This window comes from Chiloscyllium punctatum, chromosome 1 (assembly GCF_047496795.1).
Source record: "Chiloscyllium punctatum isolate Juve2018m chromosome 1, sChiPun1.3, whole genome shotgun sequence".
Taxonomy (NCBI): Eukaryota; Metazoa; Chordata; class Chondrichthyes; order Orectolobiformes; family Hemiscylliidae; genus Chiloscyllium; species Chiloscyllium punctatum.
Window position 1 is genome coordinate 166,297,581 of NC_092739.1, and position 9,110 is coordinate 166,306,690.

Consider the following 9,110-nt stretch of genomic DNA (forward strand, 5'->3'; position numbering starts at 1 on the left):
AGACAGAGGGAAGGTGGGAGAGAGAGGGACAGTGGGAGAGAGACAGACGGACAGTGAGAGAGACAGAGGGAAGGTGGCAGAGAGACAGAGGGACAGTGGGAGAGAGACAGACGGACAGTGAGAGAGAGACAGAGGGAAGCTGGGAGAGAGACAGAGGGACAGTGGGAGAGAGGGGGACAGTTGGAGAGAGACAGACGGACAGTGGGAGAGACAGAGGGAAGGTGGCAGAGAGACAGAACGACAGTGGGAGAGAGACAGAGGGAAGGTGGGAGAGAGACAGAGGGAAGGTGGGAGAGACAGAGGGAAGTGGAAAAGAGACAAGAGGGAAGGGGGGAGAGACAGAGGGACAGTGGGAGAGACAGAGGGACGGTGGGAGAGAGACAGAGGGACGGTGGGAGAGAGACAGAGGGACGGTGGGAGAGAGACAGAGCGACAGTGGAAGAGAGACAGAGGGAAGGTGGGAGAGACAGAGGGACGGTGGGAGAGAGACAGAGGGACAGTGGGAGAGAGACAGAGGGACAGTGGGAGAGAGACAGAGGGACAGTTGGAGAGAGGCAGAAGCACAGTGGGAGAGAGACAGAGGGAAGGTGGGAGAGACAGAAGGAAGTGGAAGAGAAACAGAGGGAAGGTGGGAGAGACAGAGGGACGGTGGGAGAGAGACAGAGGGAAGGTGGGAGAGAGTCAGAGGGAAGGTGGGAGAGAGACAGAGGGATGATGGGAGAGAGACAGAGGGAAGGTGGGAGAGAGTCAGAGCGAAGGTGGGAGAGAGACAGAGGGATGATGGGAGAGAGACAGAGGGACAGTGGGAGAGAGACAGAGGGACGGTGGGAGAGAGACAGAGGGACAGTGGGAGAGAGACAGAGGGATGGTGGGAGAGAGACAGAGGGAAGGTGGGAGAGAGACAGAGGGAAGGTGGGAGAGAGACAGGGGGAAGGTGGGAGAGAGACAGGGGGAAGGTGGGTGAGAGACAGAGGGACGGTGGGAGAGAGACAGAGGGAAGGTGGGAGAGAGACAGAGGGACAGTGGGAGAGAGACAGGGGGACAGTGGGAGAGACAGAGGGAAGGTGGGAGAGACAGAGGGACAGTGGGAGAGAGGGGGACAGTGGGAGAGAGACAGACGGACAGTGGGAGAGACAGAGGGAAGGTGGCAGAGAGACAGAGGGACAGTGGGAGAGAGGGGGACAGTGGGAGAGAGACAGACGGACAGTGGGAGAGACAGAGGGAAGGTGGCAGAGAGACAGAGGGACGGTGGGAGAGAGACAGAGGGAAGGTGGGAGAGAGACAGAGGGACAGTGGGAGAGAGACAGAGGGAAGGTGGGAGAGAGACAGAGGGACAGTGGGAGAGAGACAGAGGGAAGGTGGGAGAGACGGGGACAGTGGGAGAGAGACAGACGGACAGTGGGAGAGACAGAGGGAAGGTGGCAGAGAGACAGAGGGACAGTGGGAGAGAGACAGACGGACAGTGAGAGAGAGACAGAGGGAAGCTGGGAGAGAGACAGAGGGACAGTGGGAGAGAGGGGGACAGTTGGAGAGAGACAGACGGACAGTGGGAGAGACAGAGGGAAGGTGGCAGAGAGACAGAGGGACAGTGGGAGAGAGACACACGGACAGTGAGAGAGAGACAGAGGGAAGCTGGGAGAGAGACAGAGGGACAGTGGAAGAGAGGGGGACAGTTGGAGAGAGACAGACGGACAGTGGGAGAGACAGAGGGAAGGTGGCAGAGAGACAGAACGACAGTGGGAGAGAGACAGAGGGAAGGTGGGAGAGAGACAGAGGGAAGGTGGGAGAGACAGAGGGAAGTGGAAAAGAGACAAGAGGGAAGGGGGGAGAGACAGAGGGACAGTGGGAGAGACAGAGGGACGGTGGGAGAGAGACAGAGGGACGGTGGGAGAGAGTCAGAGGGAAGCTGGGAGAGAGACAGAGCGACAGTGGGAGAGAGACAGAGGGAAGGTGGGAGAGACAGAGGGACGGTGGGAGAGAGACAGAGGGACAGTGGGAGAGAGACAGAGGGACAGTTGGAGAGAGACAGAAGCACAGTGGGAGAGAGACAGAGGGAAGGTGGGAGAGACAGAAGGAAGTGGAAGAGAAACAGAGGGAAGGTGGGAGAGACAGAGGGACGGTGGGAGAGAGACAGAGGGAAGGTGGGAGAGAGTCAGAGGGAAGGTGGGAGAGAGACAGAGGGATGATGGGAGGGAGACAGAGGGAAGGTGGGAGAGAGTCAGAGCGAAGGTGGGAGAGAGACAGAGGGATGATGGGAGAGAGACAGAGGGACAGTGGGAGAGAGACAGAGGGACGGTGGGAGAGAGACAGAGGGACGGTGGGAGAGAGACAGAGGGATGGTGGGAGAGAGACAGAGGGAAGGTGGGAGAGAGACAGGGGGAAGGTGGGAGAGAGACAGGGGGAAGGTGGGAGAGAGACAGGGGGAAGGTGGGTGAGAGACAGAGGGACGGTGGGAGAGAGACAGAGGGAAGGTGGGAGAGAGACAGAGGGACAGTGGGAGAGAGACAGGGGGACAGTGGGAGAGACAGAGGGAAGGTGGGAGAGACAGAGGGACAGTGGGAGCGAGACAGACAGACAGTGAGAGAGAGACAGAGGGAAGGTGGGAGAGAGACAGAGGGACAGTGGGAGAGAGGGGGACAGTGGGAGAGAGACAGACGGACAGTGGGAGAGACAGAGGGAAGGTGGCAGAGAGACAGAGGGACGGTGGGAGAGAGACAGAGGGAAGGTGGGAGAGAGACAGAGGGATAGTGGGAGAGAGACAGAGGGAAGGTGGGAGAGAGACAGAGGGACAGTGGGAGAGAGACAGAGGGAAGGTGGGAGAGAGGGGGACAGTGGGAGAGACAGAGGGAAGGTGGCAGAGAGACAGAGGGACAGTGGGAGAGAGACAGACGGACAGTGAGAGAGAGACAGAGGGAAGCTGGGAGAGAGACAGAGGGACAGTGGGAGAGAGGGGGACAGTTGGAGAGAGACAGACGGACAGTGGGAGAGACAGAGGGAAGGTGGCAGAGAGACAGAACGACAGTGGGAGAGAGACAGAGGGAAGGTGGGAGAGAGACAGAGGGAAGGTGGGAGAGACAGAGGGAAGTGGAAAAGAGACAAGAGGGAAGGGGGGAGAGACAGAGGGACAGTGGGAGAGACAGAGGGACGGTGGGAGAGAGACAGAGGGACGGTGGGAGAGAGTCAGAGGGAAGCTGGGATAGAGACAGAGCGACAGTGGGAGAGAGACAGAGGGAAGGTGGGAGAGACAGAGGGACGGTGGGAGAGAGACAGAGGGACAATGGGAGAGAGACAGAGGGACAGTGGGAGAGAGACAGAGGGACAGTTGGAGAGAGGCAGAAGCACAGTGGGAGAGAGACAGAGGGAAGGTGGGAGAGACAGAGGGAAGTGGAAGAGAGACAGAGGGAAGGTGGGAGAGACAGAGGGACGGTGGGAGAGAGACAGAGGGAAGGTGGGAGAGAGTCAGAGGGAAGGTGGGAGAGAGACAGAGGGATGATGGGAGAGAGACAGAGGGAAGGTGGGAGAGAGTCAGAGCGAAGGTGGGAGAGAGACAGAGGGATGATGGGAGAGAGACAGAGGGACAGTGAGAGAGAGACAGAGGGACGGTGGAATAGAGAGACAGAGGGACGGTGGGAGAGAGACAGAGGGAAGGTGGGAGAGACAGAGGGACGGTGGGAGAGAGACAGAGGGAAGGTGGGAGAGAGACAGGGGGAAGGTGGGAGAGAGTCAGAGGGAAGGTGGGAGAGAGGGGTGGGAGGGGGGGGGGGGGGGGGGGGGGGGGGGGGGTGGGGGGGGGGGGGGGGGGGGGGGGGGGGGGGGGGAGGGGGGGGGGGGGGGGGAGGGGGAGGGTGGGAGAGAGACAGAGGGAAGGTGGGAGAGAGACAGGGAGGGGGATGAGGAGGGGAGAGAGACAGAGGGATGATGGGAGAGAGACAGAGGCGAAGGTGGGAGAGAGTCAGAGCGAAGGTGGGAGAGAGACAGAGGGATGATGGGAGAGAGACAGAGGGACAGTGGGAGAGAGACAGAGGGACGGTGGAATAGAGAGACAGAGGGACGGTGGGATAGAGACAGAGGGAAGGTGGGAGAGACAGAGGGACGGTGGGAGAGAGACAGAGGGAAGGTGGGAGAGAGACAGAGGGAAGGTGGGAGAGAGACAGAGGGATGGTGGGAGAGAGACAGAGGGATGGTGGGAGAGAGACAGAGGGACAGTGGGAGAGAGACAGAGGGACGTGGGAGAGAGACAGAGGGACAGTGGAATAGAGAGACAGAGGGACGGTGGGAGAGATAGAGGGAAGGTAGGAGAGAGACAGCGGGACTGTGGGAGAGAGACAGAGGGAAGGTGGGAGAGAGACAGAGGGAAGGTGGGAGAGAGACAGAGGGATGGTGGGAGAGAGACAGAGGGAAGGTGGGAGAGAGACAGAGGGACAGTGGGAGAGAGACAGAGGGACGTGGGAGAGAGACAGAGGGACAGTGGAATAGAGAGACAGAGGGACGGTGGGAGAGATAGAGGGAAGGTAGGAGAGAGACAGCGGGACTGTGGGAGAGAGACAGAGGGACAGTGGAATAGAGAGACAGAGGGACGGTGGGAGAGATAGAGGGAAGGTAGGAGAGAGACAGCGGGAAGGTGGGAGAGAGACAGCGGGACTGTGGGAGAGAGACAGAGGGACAGTGGGAGAGAGACAGAGGGAAGGTGGGAGAGAGACAGAGGGAAGGTGGGAGAGAGACAGATGGAAGGTGGGAGAGAGACAGAGGGAAGGTGGGAGAGAGACAGAGGGAAGGTTGGAGAGAGACAGAGGGAAGGTGGGAGAGAGACAGAGGGAAGGTGGGAGAGAGACAGAGGGATGGTGGGAGAGAGACAGAGGGAAGGTAGGAGAGAGACAGAGGGAAGGTAGGAGAGAGACAGGGGGACGGTGGGAGAGAGACAGAGGGAAGGTGGGAGAGAGACAGAGGGACGGTGGGAGAGAGACAGAGGGACGGTGGGAGAGAGACAGAGGGAAGGTGGGAGAGAGACAGAGGGACGGTGGGAGAGAGACAGAGGGATGATGGGAGAGAGACAGAGGGACGGTGGGAGAGTTAGTGGGAAGGAGGGAAAGATATTGAGACCGATATAAACCAAAGACAGGAGTAGGCTACTTGCCCTTCAGTCTGAGCCACCATACGATGCGATCATAGCTCACTCTATTCTCCTGTATCTCCACCGATAACCCATCTGGTTCACTAATGTCCCTTAGGGGGGGAAACTGCTGTCCTTACCTGGTAAGGCCTACACGTGACTCCAGACCCACTGCAACGAGGTGGACCCTTACCTGGTAAGGCCTACACGTGACTCCAGACCCACTGCAACGAGGTGGACCCTTACCTGCCCTCTGGGTAATTTGGGCAATAAATACCCATAGATGCCCACGTCTGATGAATGAAGTTTTTAAAGAAGATGCAACACTGATCCCTGTGGAATCCCGTTGGTTCCAGCTCCCCAAACTGAAAAGCAGCCCCTTATCCCCATTTGTTGGTTTCTGCCCTTGTGCCAATTCTCTCTCCATGGCAGGATACCACCGTATATACCCTTATCACGGCCCTAATATTATAACTCAGCCGGTTGTGAGCTATCTTGTTGAACACCATCTGAAAAATCCAAATCGAGCCCATCCCATCTGTCCACTCTGATCGAGGTGCCCTTAAAAACTCCAATAAATTAGTCAGACACAACTTCCTTTTCACAAGGCCATGCTGACTGTCTTTGATTAGATGACGATTTTCCAAGTGCTCTGCTATTCCCACCTCAATAACTGCTTCGATGACTTTCCCAACAATAGACCTCAGGCCTATCGGCCCATCGTGACTATGGTTTACCTACTTCCCTTTCTCAACTGGACCGTCATATCAGCAGTTTCCAAATCTCGGGACTTCTCAATAAATCCAAGGAGTTTGGGAAGAGAGATGGAGAGAGACAGAGAAACAGAAAGAAAGAGAGAAAAAAACGAAAAAGAGAGAGAAAGAGAGAGAGAAAGAGAAAGAGAGAAAAGGAGAAAGAGAGAGATTGAGGGTTGATACCTGTCAGAGCACAGCCGAGGATCTCTGCTCGGAGACATATGGTCCCATTCGGAAACCAGCTCTGAGGATTAATGCGGAGATATCGAGCAACCACAGGAACGGGGAAGACTGTCCCAACTGGAGTGTCTGGATCCGAGTTTCCAGGAAAGACCTAACCAGCAGCAAACCAGAACAAGGTGATTGGGGATGGGAACTCACACAGACACTCTACCCCTCTCCCCCGGCAACATGTCCCCAGACCCACCCTCACCCCTCCCCACCCCCAGACCCACCCTCACCCCTCCCCACCCCCAGACCCACCCAAACACCCCCAGACCCACCCTCACCCCCAGACCCACCCTCACCCCTCCCCACCCCCCTCCCCACCCCCAGACCCACCCAAACACCCCCAGACCCACCCTCACCCCCTCCCCACCCCCAGACCCACCCTCACCCCTCCCCTCCCCCAGACCACACCCTCACCCCCTCCCCCACCCCCAGACCCACCCTCACCCCTCCCCACCCCCTCCCCACCCCCAGACCCACCCAAACACCCCAGACCCACCCTCACCCCCCTCCCCACCCCAGACCCACCCTCACCCCCCTCCCCACCCCCTCCCCACCCCCAGACCCACCCTCACCCCCTCCCCACCCCCTCCCCACCCCAGACCCACCCTCACCCCCTTCCACCCCCAGACCCACCCAAACACCCCCAGACCCACCCTCACCCCCTCCCCACCCCCAGACCCACCCAAACACCCCCAGACCCACCCTCACCCTCTCCCCACCCCCAGACCCAGCCAAACACCTCCAGACCCACCCTCACCCCTCCCCACCCCCAGACCCACCCTCACCCCTCCCCACCCCCAGACCCACCCTCACCCCTCCCCACCCCCAGACCCACCCTCACCCCTCCCCACCCCAGACCCCACCCCTCACCCCTCCCCACCCCAGACCCACCCTCACCCCTCCCCACCCCCAGACCCACCCTCACCCTCTCCCCACCCCCAGACCCAGCCAAACACCCCCAGACCCACCCTCACCCCTCCCCACCCCCAGACCCAGCCAAACACCCCCAGACACACCCTCACCCCTCCCCACCCCCAGACCCACCCTCACCCCTCCCCACCCCAGACCCCACCCTCAACCCTCCCCACGCCAGACCCCACCCAAACACCCCCAGACCCACCCTCACACCTCCCCACGCCCAGACACACCCTCACCCCTCCCCACCCCCAGACCCACCCTCACCCCTCCCCACCCCAGACCCACCCAGAAACCCCCAGACCCACCCTCGCCCCTCCTCAACCCAGACCCCCCTCACCCTTCCCCACCCAAACACCCCCAGACCCACCCTCACCTCCTCCCCACTCCCAGACCCCACCCTCACCCCTCCCCACCCCAGACCCACTCTCATCCCTCCCCACCCTAGACCCCACCCTCACCCCTCCCCACCCCAGACCCACTCTCATCCCTCCCCACCCTAGACCCCACCCTCAACCCTCCCCACCCCAGACCCACTCTCATCCCTCCCCACGCCAGACCCACCCAAACACCTCCAGACCCACCCTCACCCCTCCCCACCCCAGACCCCACCCTCATCCCTCCCCACCCCAGACCCACCCAAACACCCCCAGACCCAACCTCACTCCCTCCCCACCCCCAGATCCCACCCTCACCCTTCCCCACCCCCAGACCCCACCCAGAAACCCCCAGACCCACCCTCGCCCCTCCTCAACCCCGACCCCCCTCACCCTTCCCCACCCAAACACCCCCAGACCCACCCTCACCACTCCCCACCCCAGACCCACCCAAACACCCCCAGACCCACTCTCACCCCTCCCCACCCCAGACTCCACCCTCACCCCTCCCCACCCAAGACTCCACCCTTACCCCTCCCCACACCAGACCCCAAACACCCCCAGATTCACCCTCACACCTCCCCACCCCAGACCCTCCCAAACACCCCCAGATTCACCCTCACCCCTCCCCACCCCAGACCGACCCAAACACCCCCAGACCCACCCTCACCCCTCTCCACCCCAAACCCCACCCACACTCCCCACAGGCTCCCCCTTCACCCCTCACCCCTCCCCAAACTCTACCCTCACCCCATCTCCACTCCCCCAGATTCCCCCCTCTCCCCCTCCCCTCACCCAGACTCCACCTCCCTCTAACCCAGTCCCCCCTTCCCCCTCCATTTCCCTCCCTGACACTCTCCTTCTCCCTCACACCCCCTCATGTCCCCACACTTTCTCTATACTCACCCCTACCTGTCCCCAGACCTCCCAATCCCCCTGCCCCTCCTCTCGTCCCTCCCATAGCCCCACCCCTCCCCGCCTCTCTCCCCCCACCATCCCTCCCCTCTCTCCCCACATACCTCCCTCTCCCCCACACTACCTCCCTCTCCCCCCACATACCTCCCTCCCCCCCACATACCTCCCTCTCCCCCCACATACCTCCCTCTCTCCCCCACATACCTCCCTCTCCCCCCCACATACCTCCCTCTCTCCCCCACATACCTCCCTCTCCCCCCACATACCTCCCTCTCTCCCCCACATACCTCCCTCTCCCCCCACATACCTCCCTCTCCCCCCACATACCTCCCTCTCCCCCCACATACCTCCCTCTCCCCCCACATACCTCCCTCTCTCCCCCCACATACCTCCCCTCTCTCCCCCACATACCTCCCTCTCCCCCCACATACCTCCCTCTCTCCCCCCACATACCTCCCTCTCCCCCCCACATACCTCCCTCTCTCCCCCACATACCTCCCTCTCCCCCCACATACCTCCCTCTCTCCCCACATACCTCCCTCTCTCCCCACATACCTCCCTCTCCCCCCACATACCTCCCTCTCTCCCCACATACCTCCCTCTCCCCCCACATACCTCCCTCTCTCCCCACATACCTCCCTCTCCCCCCACATACCTCCCTCTCTCCCCCACATACCTCCCTCTCCCCCCACATACCTCCCTCTCTCCCCCACATACCTCCCTCTCCCCCCACATACCTCCCTCTCTCCCCCACATACCTCCCTCTCTCCCCACATACCTCCCTCTCTCCCACATACCTCCCTCTCT

At 60.9% G+C, this 9,110-nt stretch overlaps 1 protein-coding gene across 1 annotated transcript in view; it reads right to left on the bottom strand.

Moving 5' to 3' along the window:
* Nucleotides 1-6,195, bottom strand: part of LOC140480623 (probable carboxypeptidase X1) — a 32,847-nt gene extending 26,652 nt beyond the window's left edge. Inside the window, exon 1 of the mRNA XM_072575752.1 lies at nucleotides 6,049-6,195. The gene's annotated coding sequence lies outside the window, so the exon portion shown is untranslated. The remainder of the gene's footprint in view (nucleotides 1-6,048) is intronic.
* Between the last annotated feature and the right edge of the window lie 2,915 nt (nucleotides 6,196-9,110).